Source organism: Stenella coeruleoalba (assembly GCF_951394435.1).
Source record: "Stenella coeruleoalba genome assembly, chromosome: X".
Taxonomy (NCBI): Eukaryota; Metazoa; Chordata; class Mammalia; order Artiodactyla; family Delphinidae; genus Stenella; species Stenella coeruleoalba.
Genome location: NC_137152.1, coordinates 58,357,133 through 58,373,376, shown reverse-complemented (window position 1 = coordinate 58,373,376; position 16,244 = coordinate 58,357,133). Strand labels below are relative to the sequence as shown.

Sequence of the window (16,244 nt, the reverse complement as noted above, 5' to 3'; positions counted from 1 at the left end):
AAGCACTGTGGTCAGATTTGGACCAGCCAACAATTCAAGCTTCCTTCCAGGGATGCTAAGCCAGATTTATAGCCTTAGGCATTGGGCTACTTGGCTTCAGTGCCAAGGAACATGAGAATTAATTAAGCCTTCAGGAGCTTAGGTAAGACTTCTCTTGGTCATTGGAACAGTCCTGTGAAGATGCTAAGACTAAGGAGTAGGGAAGGCCACAGACAAAGGGCTCCTGGAATTGTACAGGGACACAGGGCAGGTTCAGGAGATACTCAAAGATTTATAAGGACACTATGCAAGAGGGTCATGTAACTCTCATGCTGAAATCCTTCATCAGAGCCAATGTTTGGCAAATCTCTGACTCCAAACTCAAATAAGAAGAGTTTATTCTGTTTATAAAGGCTCTTAAGTGTCTGTAACAATCCTCAACAGGGAGGAAGAAATTTTCCCTTTTCCTTGGATTCTTCCAGCCCATTTCCCCTTGCTCAGCCCTCAGAAAGAAAGCCCAAGCTTTTTTTGTTTGAAGGCTGTATCAAGTTTCATCATGGGCCTCTGTTTTCTAGGCTAAACAATTCTTAGTTTCATTAATATTTCTTCTTAGCTTTAATTTCTAAATCTGTATTACTTTGAGAGCTCTCCTGTTAACACATTCCTAGCCTTCATCATCATCATCAAAAAGTATTCATTGAGTGTCACCTGAACAGGATGCCAGGCCAGCTTCTGGCTCTCTTCAATTGTGGAGCCCCAAATGGGCCAGAGGAGTGCAGTCTGAGGTTAGACTAGTCCACTGTCTGAGTCTCTTTCCTCAGTGCCTAATAGGTTGCTCAGATCTCCACTGGTAATCTTTGCTTTGCTGTGGGTGCCATCTTGAGTCTTAGCTGGCTGGCTCCAACAGTACTGGCCTGAGACCGCAGGAGACCCTAACTCTCATCACAATTTTACCTTATACCTTTCAATTTCACCTCTTATCAGCTATGGGACCTTGAGCAAATTACACAGCACTTCTCTAATCCTCCGACTTCTCATCTGTAAAATGGGGATTAAAATTCTCCATGTGCCTTCCCCAAAGTTTTTTTTAATCTAAAGATTATCAGATGTGATCATATGTATGAGAGCTTTATAAATACCAATAGTCACACCGTACATAAAAATTAATACAAATGGATCATAGACTCAAATGTAAAACTTAAAACTTCTAGAAGAAAGTATAGGAGAAAATCTTTTTGAACTTCAGTTAGGCAAAGATTTCATAGATAATTACCAAAAGTGTGATCCATTAAAAAATTGATACATTAGACTTCATCAAAGTGTAAAACTTCTGTTCTTTGAAAAATACTGTTATGAAAATGAAAGGGCAAACCACAGATTGGGAAAAGTATTTACAATACACACATTGATAAAAGACTGGTATCCAGAGTACAAGTGTGAGTTGACTCTCATAACTCAATAAGACAGCAAACAATCCAATTTAAAATACGGGCAAAAGATTTGAACAGACATTTTACAAACACAGGACGTGAATGGCAATTGAACACATGAAAAGATGCTCAATATCATTAATCATTCAAGAAATCCTTATTAAAACCACAATGAGATACCCCTATACAACCACTAAAAAGGCTTTTTTTTTAAAAAATGACAATACCTAGTACTGGTGAGGATATAGAGGAACTGGAAATCTCATACACTGTTGATGGGAATGTAAAATGGTATACCTGCTTTGGAAAACAGTTTGGCAGCTTCTTAAAAGTTAAACATACAGGGGGACTTCCCTGGTGGTCCAGTGGTAAAGAATCCATCTTACAATGCAGGAGACGCAGGTTCTATCCCTGGTTAGGGAACTAAGATCCCACATGCCGAGGAGCAACTAAGCCTGCACGCCACAACTACTGAGCTCACACGCCTCAACTAGAGCCTGTGTGCCGCAAACTACAGAGCCCACATGCTCTGGTACCCGTGCGCCACAACTACAGAGCCCATGCACCCTGGAGTCTGAGCGCCACAACTAGAGAAGAGAAAACCCGCACGCCACAACTAGAGAGAAGCCCACACGCCACAATGAAGAGCCCGTCTGCCTCAACGAAGATCCCACGTGCCAGAACTAAGACCCAATGCAGCCAAAAATAAATTAAAAAAAAAAAGTTAAACATACAATTACCATATGACCCTAAAATCATTCTCCTGGGTATTTACCCAAGATAAATGAAAAATTATATTCATACAAAAACCTGTGCCTAGATGTTTTTACAGATTTTTCATAACTGCCAAAACGTGGCAATAACTCAAATTGTACTTCAACTGGTGAATGGATAAATACGTGGATATACATTAAGACAATGGGATACAACTCTGCAATAAACAGGAATGAACTATTGATACAGGCAACAACTTGGACAATTCTCAAAGGCATTATGCTAAGTGAAAAGAAGCCAGACACAAATGATTACATTTATATGTAATTCTGGAAAGGCAAAACTGTGGGGTCAAACAGATCAGTGCATGCCAAGAGGAAGGGTGAGGGGAAATGACTCATTGTAGATGATCATGAGGGAACTTTTTGGAGTAATGAAATGTTATATATTTTGACTGTAAGTGGTGATATTCTTTTGTCAAAATTCGTAGAACTGAGCATATAAAAAGGGTGAATATTACCATATGTAAATTATACCTCAATAAATCTGTTATAAAAAAAGAAGAGGGGGCAGGGAAGAAGGAAGTGCCAGTGTGAGATCTCATTTATGATGTATGTATTTTTATTCTGGCTGGATTTTCAAAAAAACTAGTTCAAGAGTATTATCAAAAATGAAAAAATACTTAAATTCAGTAAATTATCTTACTGTCATGTTATCAACTACAACTAACCATTATTTGGCCCTTCTGAATTTCTAAAATACAATGAAAGCTGATGATTGGGCTTGAAAGTATCTTTTGCACAGTCAAAGAAAAATTAAATTATATTGGATATAGCTTTTTATGTTAATGACATGTATTCATCATTATGGTATTATACAGAACATTTTCACTGCCTTAAAAATACCATGCTCCACCTATTCATTCCTCCTCCCCTCCCAACCTCTGGCAACCACTGATCTTTTTACTGTCTCCATAGTTTTGCCTTTTCCACAATGTTATATAGTTGGAATCATACAGTATGTAGTCTTTTCAGATTAGCTTCTTTCACTTAGTAATATGCATTTAAGCTTCCCCCATGTATTTTCATGACTTGAAAGCTCTTATTTTTCAGCACTGAAAAATATTCCATTGTCTGGATGTACAACAGTTTATTTACTAACTCACCTACTGATGGACATCTTGTTTGCTTCCACATTTTGGCAATTATGAATAAAGCTGCTATAAATATCTGTGTGCAAATTTTTGTGTGGACGTAAGTTCTTGATTCATTTGGTTAAACACTAAGGAGCATGATTGCTAAATTGTATGTTTAGTTTTGTAAGAAATTGCCAAACTTTCTTCCAATGTGGCTGTACCATTTTGCATTCCCAACAGTAGTGAGTGAGAGTTCTTGTTGCTCTACGTCCTTGCCAGCATTTGGTGGTGTTGGTGTTCCAGATTTTGGTCATTCTAATAAGTATGTAGTGGTATCTCACTGTTGTTTTCATTTGTATTTCCCTGATGGCATATGGTGTTGTGTATCTTTTCATATGCTTATTTGTCATCTGTATATTTTCTTTGATGAGGTCTCTGTTAAGGTCTTTGGCCCATTTTTCAACTGGGTTGTTCATTTTCTCATTGTTGAGTTTAAGGAATTCTTTGTACATTTTGGATAACAGTCCTTTATCAGATATGTCTTTTGTGAATATTTTCTCCCAGTCTGTGGCTTATCTTCTCATTCTCTTGATATTGTCTTCTGCAGAGCAGAAGTTTTTAATTTTAATGAAATCCAACTTATCAATTAGTTCTTTCTTGGATCGTGACTTTGGTCTTGTACCTAAAATGTCATAATCATACCCAAGTTTTCCTAAGTTATTTTCTAGGAGTTTTAGAGTTTCATGTTTTATATTTAGGTCTGTGATCCATTCTGAGTTAATTTTTGATAAGGATGTAAGGTCTGTGTCTGGATTAATTTTTTTGCATGTGGATGTCCAGTCGTTCCAGCACCATTTGTTGAAAAGATTATCTTTGTTCCATTGTATGGTCTTTGCTTCTTGTCAAAGATCAGTTGGCTATATTTATGTGGATCTATTTCTGGGCTTTCTATTCTGTTCCCTTGATCTATTTGTCTATTCTTTCACCAATACCACACTGTCTTGAATATTGTAGCTTCATGGTAAGTCTTGAGGTCAAGTAGTGACAGTTCTCCAACTTTGTTCATCTCTTCCAATACTGTGTTGGCTATTTGGGGTCTTTTGCTTCTCCATGTAAACTTTAGAATCAGTTTATCGATATCCACAAAATAAATTGCTGAGATTTTGATTGGGATTGCATTGAATCTATACATCAAGTTGGGAAGAACTGACATCCTGACAATATTGAGTCTTCCTGTGCATGAACATAGAATATCTCCATTTATTTAGTTCTTTGAATTTTAGTTCATCAAAATTTTGTAGTTTTCCTCATATAAATTTGTACATATTTTGTTAGGTTTATACATAAGTATTTCATTTTTGGGTGTGCTAATGTAAATGGCATTCATTTTTAAAGTTTCAAATTCCTCTTGTTCATTGCTGGTTTATAGGAAAGCGATTCACTTTTGTATATTAACCTTGTATCCTGCAACTTTGCTGTAATTGCTTTTAAGTTCCAGAGTTTTTTGTCATTTTTTTCAGATTGTCTACATAGATGATCATGTCATCTGTGAACACAGACAGTTTTATGTCTTCCTTCCCAGCCTGTATACTTATTTCTTTTTCTTGTATTATTATATTAGCTAGAACTTCCACTACAGTGTTGAAAAGGAGTGGTGAGAAGGGACAGCCTTGTCTTGAACCTGATCTTAGTGGGAAAGCTGCAATTTTCTCACCATTTAGTATGATATTATTAGTAGATTTTAAAATATTAATCTGAGTTTTTTTCAACTTTTGAAACAATTATAGATTTATAGGAAATAGCTAAGATAATCCAGAGAAGTCCCATGAACACTTCACCCAATTTCCCCCAATGGTTACATCATATATAACTATACTATAATATCAAAACCAGAAAATTGACATTGGTACAATATGTGTGTATAGTTCTATATCATTTTATCACATGTGTAGATTTGTGTAACCACCACTGCAATCAAGATACAGGATTATTCCATCACCATAAAGATCTCCTTTGTGCTACTCTTTCATAATCACACCCAGTCCACTCCCCCACTGTCCCTAACTCTTGGCAACCACTAATTTTTTTTCCATCTCTATAATATTATTTTAAGAAAGTTATAGAAATTGAGTCATATAGTGTGTGACTTGTTGAAATTGGCTTTTTTTCACCCAGCATAATTCCCTGAAGATATATATTTGAAGTAAGTTTCTTGTAGACAGCTTATAGTTGGGGTATTTTTTTTTTCCTGCCAATCTCTGTCTTTTAATCGATGTATTTAGATCATTTGCAAGGAAGTAATCATTGACATGTTAGGGTCATTTTATTTTTGTTTTCTGTTTGTTCCCTCTGTTTTTCCTTTCTCTACTTTCTTTTTCTCTGCTTGCCTGTAGGCTCCCTTAACAATTTTTAGAATTCCAATTTGATTTATTTATAGCGCTTTGAGTGTATCCCTTTGTATACCTTTTTAAGTAGTTGCTCTAGCTATTACATCATAGTTTACTGATGTTGACATTTCACTAGTTTGAGTGGAGTGTAAAAACCTAAACTCCCTCATGTCCTTTCACTATCCTCCATTTATAATATAATTTTCTTAAATATTTCCTCTATATACATTGAAACCACATCAGGAATCATTATAATTTTTGCTTCAACTGTTAAACATAATTTAGAAAATCCAAGAGAAGAAGGAAACTCTATTCTATTTACCCATAATTTTACTCTTTTAATTGTTCTTCCTTCTTGATGATCCAATATTCCTTTTTCTATTGTTTCCTTTTTGTTTAGAGAATTCCTTTGGCCACTCTTTTAGGGTAGGTCTGCTGGTGACAGATTCTCCTATTTTTCCTTCATTTGAAAATGCCTTGATTTCCCCCTTTGTTCCTGAAGGATATTTTCACCAGATATGCAATTCTGGATTGACAGTTTATTCTTTCAGCACTTGAAGAATGTTTTGTGACTTCTTCCTTCTACCCTCCATGGTTTTTGATGAGAAATCCACTATCATTTGAATGTTTTTCCCCTTAATTAAGGCGTCATTTCTCTCAATTTTTTCAAGATGTGTGTGTGTGTGTGTTTATATTTCAGAAGTCTGTGATGTGTTTTGGCATAGATTTCTTTGAGTTCACCGTCTTTGGGATTCACTCAGCTTCTTAATACTGTAGATTTTTCTTTTGCCAAATTTGGGAATTTTTCAACCGTTATTTCTCTGAGTAATTTTTCAGCCCCACCTTCTTTCTCCTCTCCATTCAGGACTCCTCTGATGACAGGAATATTACCTCTTCTGTTATAGCACCACAGTTCTCTGAGGCTCTGTTCATTTTTTAAAAATTTATTTTCCCCCTGTTGTTCAGATTGTATAATTTCTATTGTTCTGTCTTCAAGCTTACTACTTCTTTCCTCTGCCCTCTCCATTATTTAATGGAACCCATCCAGTGAGGTTTTAAAAATTATTATTATTTCAGTTTTTGTATTTTTCAGTTCTAAAATTTCCATTGTTTCTTCTTTGTATTTTCTATTTATTTGTTGAGATTCTATTTTTTCATTTGTCTCAAGTATGATTGTAATTGCTCATTGAAGCATTTTTATAGTGGCTGCTTTAAAATCCTTGTCAAATAATTTCAATATCTGTGTCATCTTGGTGTTTTCTCATTGAAAACAACATGTAGTCTTTTCTCGTTGAAGTTGAGATTTTCCTAGTCTTTGGTGTGACAAGTGGTTTTTCTATTTTACCTGGGAAATGTTGGATATTATGTTATGAGACTCGGTATCGTATTTAAATCTTGTGTTTTAGTAGGCCTACTATGACACTGTGCCAGCAAGGTACCACCACATTATTTCTAGATGGGGTGGAAGAGATGGGGATGGAAGTCCAGGTTCCCTGCTTAGCCTCCATGGACACCCTGGGGAGGATCGGTGCCTTGTTATGCTGAGCAGGGGTTGGTGTTCAAGATCCCCACTGGTCTTCCTCTGATCCTTAACTGGTTGGGAGAGGTCTTCCTCTGATACTTAACTGGTTGGGAGAGGTAAGAGTCTCTCGTTACTATTCTTCACGTTGCTTCAACTGATACTGTACTGAATGATGCTAAAAGTCCTAGTTTCCTACTTGGCCTTCACTGACACCACCTTGGCACCTCTTCAGGAATGGGAGGAGAGCCAGAAGTTACAGACTGGCAAGGGTGAACGTCCAGGTTCCCTGCATGGTCTCCACTGAAACAATGGACGGAGAATAGGCCTTGCTACAACTGAGAGGATGACATTCCTGGCTCCCTACTCAGTTTTCTCTACTACTACCTTGGAATGGTAGGCGGACAGATTGGGGCACCTTGTTATAACTGGGTGAGTATATAAGTCAAGGTTCCTTATTAGGCCTTTGTTGGTAAAGGTCAGAAGGTATGCATTTTTCCCCATGGTGTTTGGCTGGAGTAGAGTGGTTATTGTCTAAAAGTTTTCTGTCTTGATAGGCTCCTCCTTTCTTGGTCTTTTGGTTAGAGAAATCAGGCTTTTCTCAATGCTTATTTTATTTGTTTCTGTTGGCATTTCTGGGTTGCAAGCTTCTTCAGCTCCAGGTGTAAGATATATGAGGCAAAAAGAAAACCCAGGTAATTCACCACTGTGTTGTTCCTTGAGTCCTGAGATACCTAGTCCATCAACTTTCTTCTCTCTACCTTTTAGTCTTCTTATATTTGCTTTACATAATGGCCAGTGTTTTTAGCCATACTTCATGGGAGGAATAGGGAAAAGTACCTTGATATAGTTTTTGACGCTAAATGTACATTTAAAAAAAATGAAGCCATCTATATATGATATTCATTTATTTAAAAGTTATTTAACATCCTTTCTGGCCCAAATACACAGCTATCCCACAGGTACTGAGGATGCTAAATGAGTGACATATGGTCTTTGCCTTCAAGGATCTCACAGTAGAATAAGGAACACTTTTTTGAACAGGACAGTAAAATGTATAAATCCCATGGTTCAAGACCACAGTAAAATTTTCTATTTAAAGATTTTCAGAGAGGTCAGACATTCCAAGGGAAAGAAAATTTGCTACGTTAAGGAAAAGAAAGGTAATTTAATAGCTAGATCAATGACTGAAGAAGAATAGAACAATTGTTAGCAGGAAAGGTTATCAGAGGAAATTTTGTAAGAGAAAAATAATCAGCTATAACTATATTTAAAAAAGAAGAACTAATAGTGATAATAATAATGATAATTATAACCATGTTGATGGTAGAATGAGTGTTGTTGGTTATTCTTTATCTTTCTTGCACTCAATTTCCTTTTTTGGAAAATACAAGGCATGGGTAGAGGTTTTCTAGAACTCTTGACAGTCCTTGGACTCAAAGCTGGGGAGTTTTTGTTGTTCCCCATATTACCCTTGCTCTCATATGAGGAAGACAAAGTGATTTTTTTTTAATTCCCTACTGCTGATGACAAAGTGATTTTGATGAAACAGCTGAATGTGGGAGAGTTCAAAGGGTGAAAAGTAGACTTTAACAGGAGGTATAGAAGGCTACCTTTATAAACAGTCTTGGCAAAATCAGAGATGGCACCCCACAACTTTCCATCAGGCAGAGAGCATTATTTTCAATGCACAACTGTGCTAAGTGCCAAGCGTCTAATTTCTGACTAATAAACTTTCTGTCCAGCAGAGCCCTAGGACTTTAAGGATTAACTATGTATAAACCCACCATCCACAACTTTCATCCAATGATACCCAGAATTCTCTTCAGCCTCAACCACTACCCTCAGGTGAGTTAAGTACTCCCAAAGAGTTGGCCCCCAAATACCTGTGCCTGAAGTGAACACAATGTCTATATTCACTGGACACCACCTCCTTTCCTCCTCTAAGCACCCATAGCCAGCTGGGCTTCTGTTGAGCCTGAGCAGTGCAAAAGCAGAACCCCAGCCTTTCCAGCTCCATCCTGGACCTATTGGCCCTCAAATTTCCTTATATTCCAAGTCTTTTCACTCAAGTGCCCAATTAGTGCCCTGGCTCCTTACCCAGGCTCACAGTCTAATGTCTTTGAAGTACAGGGAGTCTGCTCAGAAAAGAACTCAAATGCGAGACCAGATTCCCCATTCCTTGGTTTCCAAAAGCCAACTTCTCTGAGCTCTCCCTCTGAGTTGGAAAGTGGGGAGAGAGTACTCTAAGAGCCAAACTCTCTAAATAAATTATAGGCTTTCACAAATTCCTGTTGTTGTGGGGAACTAACAAAAGCTCAAATGAGGGAACGATGGAGCAAAGCCAAAGAAAGGGCAAAGCTGGGGAAGGGTAAAGGAGAGAGAGAGGTGAAAGGGGGTGACACGAGGGCAGAGATATCTCTATTCAGGAGCCCCTGCTTCATGACAAGGTGAACAGTATGATGAAAGACTAGCAAATAGGATTAGGAGCCATGTTCTGAAGCTTGCTATGCAACGCTAAGTGGAGGAAATGTCACTATTAACCAGAGTCCCTGTTGCCAGAAATATTCCCATTTCTGCCCCATCTCCACCCTTCTTCAGAGTCCCCAGAACACAGTAAAGAGACTAAACCTAGATGGGATAAGTGAGCATGGTCAGAATGGCATAGGTAGGGCATGGGGACCATGTGGGGTTGGTGGCAGGTAGCTCAGGACTGTGCTGATGGTATGCTGGCACATCTAGCCAGTTGATCAGCACACATTAGTAAGATGACTGAAAGCATTGGTGGAATACATTTAAAAGGAGGCAAGTAAAAGCACTTCAGGGGTCAGCTGGGGCACTCCAGAGGAGAAAAATGCAACACTCTGGTCTTCCTTGGGGACTGAGATGGCAGGAGCCCTGCCTTTCATTCTCTCTGTGGCTGACTGGAGAGTGACCTCCAGCTGAGCTTCATTTATTAACTATTTCTCTAGCCTTGTGCTAGGAGTTAAGTGCTAGGTAGTTATTTTTCTGGTGAATAAATGTAACAATCTTGTTCAGGGAAGCTGATTCCAAAACTTTTTCTATGGTTTGATAAACATTATGTTGAGAAGCTCTTTCTTCCAGCTCTCAGCCTATCGAAGTCCATTTACTTTGGTAGCTACTCACAACCACCGTGTCTAGAACACTACTCCAGATCTGTAGCAAGCCTTTATTTTAAAATTCCAAAAGTGTTTTCATATTTGTCCTGGCAGTGTTTTATTTTTTCTCTTCATTAGAATGTGGTGGCGTTTTTCTGGGTTGGCACAGAAATACTGGAAAACATTCTTTTCCAAGCATTCAACATCTAAACAAACCCCATTTTTAACCTTCTACACTTTGTCTCAAAACATGCCAACTTTAATGGGCTACCTACTTTTGAGTGTCAAAACTTGTAAAGTCAAATAATCACTGAAAACATAAGTTGTCTTATTACCCCCCTTATTATTTTATTTGACCTCATTCTCTGTGCTGCTATTGTTTATTTACTTCCAGTTTTTGGAGTTGGAAGATCTAGACATCCAGTTCCTAATTTTACAGATAGTCAGACTGAGGCCCAGAGAGACTCACTTAGAAGTACCCATGTCAAGTCTGAAAATGCAGTCCTTCTAACTCCTGCCTCAGTCCTTCAGGGATGATGGGCTTTACTTAATGTCTTATGGCCACTGATTTGGCAACCACTGGTTTAGGACAATGGTCAGTTATCTATTCTAATGGCTAAGGTATATTAGAGGTGGTTCTTGAACCCAAACCATCAGTGCTTTGGAAGAACTACGACTTGAAACAGTTTCCTCAGTTTTCTCTGAGGGGGCTGGCTAGCACCTAGAGACTCTGATTGTCAGACACTCACCTGATAAAGAGTATGGAAAAGAGGCAGGAGACAGAGACAGAAAAGAAATAAGGAGACAGAGAGAGAGATGCATATATCTAAAATAGAAAGATTGATGATGAGCATATTATTAGAACTGCAAAGTGTTAAAAATGAAAGGGTCCTCAAGAATCATAGAGGGGGTAACCAAGATGGCTTCACTGGTGAATTACAAACATTTAAGGAAGAAATAATAACAAGGTTACACAAACTGTTGCAAAAAATAAAATAGGAGGCAATACTTTCCAACTCATTCTACGAGTCCAGTGTTACCTTAATACCATAACCACCATAAAGACAGCACAAGAAAAGAAAATTACAAATGAATGTCCCTCATAAACACAGTTGCAAAACGCTTAACAACATTTTAGCAAATTGAATCAAACAATATGTAAAAAGGATAAAACATCATGACCGAGTAATATTTATCCCAGAAATACAAGGTTAGTTCAACATCCAAAAATCAACCAATGCAGTATGTGACTATTAATGACTACAAAATTTTAAAATCCCATATAATTACCTCAGTAGATACAGAAAAACACTTGACAAAATTCAATACCCATTCAAGATAAAAACTCTCAGAAAACCAGTAATAGGTGGGGACTTTCTCAACCTGATAAAGGGCAACTAGTGAAAACCTATAGCTAACATCATACTTAATAATGAAAGACTAAAATCTTTCATCCTAAGACTAAGAACAAGGCAAGGATGTCTGTACTTGCTATTTCTATTTAATATTGCATTGGAGGTTCTCACCAGTGCAATAAGACAAGAAGAAGAAATAGAAGACATACAGATTATAAATAAGAGTTACTTATATTTTTACAACTATCTCTGTTTACAGACAACATGATTGTCTATCTAGAAAACATTAAAGACTACAAAAAAGCAACTAGAAGTAATAAGTGAGTTAAATAAGCTCACAAGGTACAAATCAACATAGAAAAACCAAATGTATTTCTATATATTAGCAATGAATAATTAAAAACTGAGATAAAAATACCATTTACAATACCATCCGAAATCTGAAATATTTATGGATAAATTTGATGAAAATATGTACAAGATCTCTACATTGAAAATTACAAAATGTTGATGAGATAAATTAAAGAAGACCTAAATAGGGCTTCCCTGGTGGCACAGTGGTTGAGAGTCCGCCTGCCGATGCAGGGGACACGGGTTCGTGCCCCAGTCTGGGAAGATCCCACATGCCGTGGAAAGGCTAGGCCCGTGAGCCATGGCCACTGAGCCTGCGCGTCCGGAGCCTGTGCTCCGCAACGGGAGAGGAGAGGCCACAACAGTGAGAAGCCCACCTACCACAAAAAAAAAAAAAAAAAAAGAAGACCTAAATAAATGAAGGATATATCTTGTTCACAGGTCAGAAGACTCAATATTGTTAACATATCAATTCTCCCCCAAGTTGTTTTACACATACAATGCAATCCCAATCAAAACCCCAGCAAGGTTTTTTTTTTTTGATAAAATTTGGCAAACCGATTCTCAAATTTATGTGTAAATGTACAGGATATAGAATACAAAAATAATTTTTACATTGAAGAACAAGGTTGGAAGGCTTATAATGACTTGATTTTAAGACTTACTATAAAATTACACCAATCAAGACATTATGGTATTGGGGCTTCTCTGGTGGTACAGAGGTTAAGAATCCACCTGCCAATACAGGGGACACAGGTTTGATCCCTGATCCAGGAAGATCCCACATGACATGGAACAACTAAGCCTGTGTGCCACAACTACTGAGCCTGCGCTCTAGAGCCTGCGAGCCACAACTACTGAGCCCACGTGCCACAACTACTGAAGCTCGCGTGTCTAGAGCCCGTGCTCAGCAACAAGAGAAAACACCGCAATGAGAAGCCCGCACACCACAATGAAGAGTAGCCCCCACTCGCCACAACTAGAGAACGCCTGCACTCAGCAACGAAGACCCAATGCAACCAAAAATAAAATAAATAAAATAAACAACAACAAAAAAAGGTATTATGGCATTGGCATAAAGATAGACATATAGATCAATGGAACATAACATAGTCCAGAAATGGGCCCACACATATATGGCTAGTTGATTTTCAATTTAAAAAATGTTAAAAAAATTCAATAGGGAAGGATAATATTTTTCAACAAATGGTGCCGGGTCAACTGGATATCCACATAAAAAAGAATGAAGTTGAACTAATATCTCACACTATACTCAAAAATTAACTCAAAATGGATGGTAGACCTAAATGTAAGAGCTAAAACTATAAAACTTCTAGAAAACATAGGATAAAATCATAGTGAACCTGGGTTAGGCAAAGATTTCTTAAATAGAGCACAAAGAGCACAAAGTATAAAAATACATAAAATTAACTTCATCAAAATTTTAAAATTTATTCTTCAAATATACTTTTAAGAGAATTAAAAGACAAGCTACAGACTGGGAGAAAATATTTGCCAATTATATATCTGATAAAGGAGGACTCATATCCAGAGTGTTTTAAGAATAATTTTATTTACAAAAACAAGAAAATAAAGAACCCAACTGAAAACAGGCAAAAGATTTGAACTGATACTTTACCAAAGATATATGAGTGGTAACCAAATACATGAAAGAATACTCAACATCATTAGCCATTAGGGAAATGAAAGTTAAAACCTAATGAGATGCCAATACACACCCATTAAAACATCTAGTATTTTTAAAACTGACCATACCAAGTGTTAGTGAGGATTTGGAACAACTGAAACTCTGAATTGCAGTTGCATAGTTGCTGGGACTGTAAAATGGTGTAATCACTTTGGAAAACAGTTTGGAAGTTCCTCAACTGGTTACATATAAAGTTACAATGACCCAGCAACCCCCCAAAATTAAAGCATATGTCCACATCAAGACCTGTACATGAATATTTATAGCAACTATATTTGTAGTAGTAAAAAACTAGAAACAACCCATGTCCATCAATATGTAAATGGACAAACACATTGTGGTATATCCATACCAAGAAATGGTACTCAGCAACAAAAAGGAATGAACTATTGATATATGCAACAACTTGGATGAATCTCAAAACAATTGCAGTAAGTAAAAGAAGTCAAATTTTTTAAATACCTACTTTTTATTCCATTTATATAAAAAGTCTAGAAAATACAAACTAATCTGTAGTGACAGAAAGAAGAGCAATGGTTGCCTGTGGATAGGAAGAGGACTTTGGAGGATGATAGATATGCTCATTATCCTGAATATGGTAATGGCTTCATGATGTATACATACGTATATCAAAACTTCTCGTACTGTGCAATTTAAATATGAGCGTGTTTATCATATGTCAATTATAGCTCAATAAAGCTGTTTAAAAATAAAGTAACATTTTCCTACTTTTAAAAAGAGCTGTATATTTTCACAATTGAAAAATTAGAAAAACAAAGAAGCAAGGCAAAAAAAAATCTCCACAATTCCAATCACTTGGAGACAAGTATTTTTCCCTTGATATGTATCCCTCCAGATTTTTCTATACATTTATATCTATATAGTTTTTTCAAATACAGTATATATAGTATACATCACTTATAAGCTGCTTTTAAAATTTTCTCATGTTTTAGAGACCTTTCCATGTTAATAAAATTCAACACCATCTCCCCAAAAGAAATACTGGAAGAATGGAAAGAAGGTAGAAAGGGAGGGGAACGAACAATTGATACATGTAACAACATGGATGAATCTCAAAATAATTATGTTGAGTGAAAGAAGCCAGAGCCTACCAAAAAATACATACCCTATGACTCCAGCTATATAAAACTCAAGAAAAATACAGATTAATCTATAGTGAGAGAAAGCATATTAGTGGTTGCCTGGGAGTGGGGAGGGGCCAGAAGTGGGCTGGGAGAGAAGAATTATAAAAAGACATAAGAAACCTTTTGGAGGTGATGGACATGTCCATTACTTTGATCACAGTGATGGTGTCATGAGTGTGCACATATGTCAAAACTTGTCAAATTGTATACTTGAAATATATGCAGTTTATTGTATGTTAATTATTCCTCAACAAAACTTTAAAAAACCATAGATGGGGAAATCGAGGCTCAGAGAGGACACAAACTACTCAGGGAGACACAGCAGGTCCATTGCTGAGCCAGAACTAAAACCCCATCTTTGGACTCCTAATCTAGTGCTCCTTCCACTGTACCACAATGCCTGACAGGCCTCCAATGATCTGCCCAACCACCAGGGAAGAGCAGCAGGGTCAGATGGCTGATTTTCTAAGCTCTGCTTTCAGCAGAACAAGAACAGAAAACAAATGCTGAAATGATGAGCCCCTTCCTTCCCTGAGACTGAAACTAGATAGGGCTCTGCCCTCAGCTTTGAGAACACTCCTGAGCTAAGGAGGAAGCCAGTTTGGGTAGTTCCTTCAAGTAGGCAGGTAACAGCTCTGTCTCCAGAAATAGCTCTCTCCACACTTGCAGTCCAGCAATTAGGAAGGAAACCTTGGATGGTCAGCCTGAGACAGATGACAAGGTAATCAATCCAGGGAAGACTGGCTGCCAGGATCAATAGGGCTTTGATTCTCAGAGCTGAGATAAACACTAATGTTAGCTACACAGTTAGGGACCTCCTGCTATGGCTTCAGGATGTATCAAAGCCAGAGGAAATCTCACTTCTGATATTAGGCCATGTTCCTGCCTCTGAGCAGGAATCTGCTGACAATCCCTAGCACCATTGGATTCCTTATTAGAGCGGAGGGATGGAGGTAGGGAAAAGATGGCAGAGGGAAGGACTGGGGAAACATGGGCAGAACCCATTTTTTCAATGTAAAGTGCTTTTTCTAGGGATACTGACCCTTTCTGTTGAGTGTTTTATGAGAGAGATGGGGAAAATGAGGAAAAGAACAGAGGAAGAAAATCAAATCCCTGCAGACCAGAGAATATTACAGTGGTTGGCAACCTGCTTCCCAACAGAGAAATTTCCTTGAGCCTCAGCTTGGCTATCTTGGAACCAGGCTGTTGGGACCCGTACCACTACAAGGAAGGTTCTGGGATGGATTAGTCTTTCTATAATGTATAGATTAAGAGCACAGTCTCTGAAGTCAGAGAGACATGGGTTTAAGAAAAGATCTACTTACCTGCTGTTTGACTTTGAGCAAATTACTTCATATCTCTAAGCCTCAGTTTCCTCATCTGAAAAATGGATATTATAAAA

General features: G+C 37.6%; 1 protein-coding gene across 3 annotated transcripts in view; it reads right to left on the bottom strand.

Annotated features, from left to right (window-relative positions):
* Nucleotides 1-16,244, bottom strand: part of SLC16A2 (solute carrier family 16 member 2) — a 118,545-nt gene that overhangs the window by 14,343 nt on the left and 87,958 nt on the right. The window lies entirely within an intron of this gene.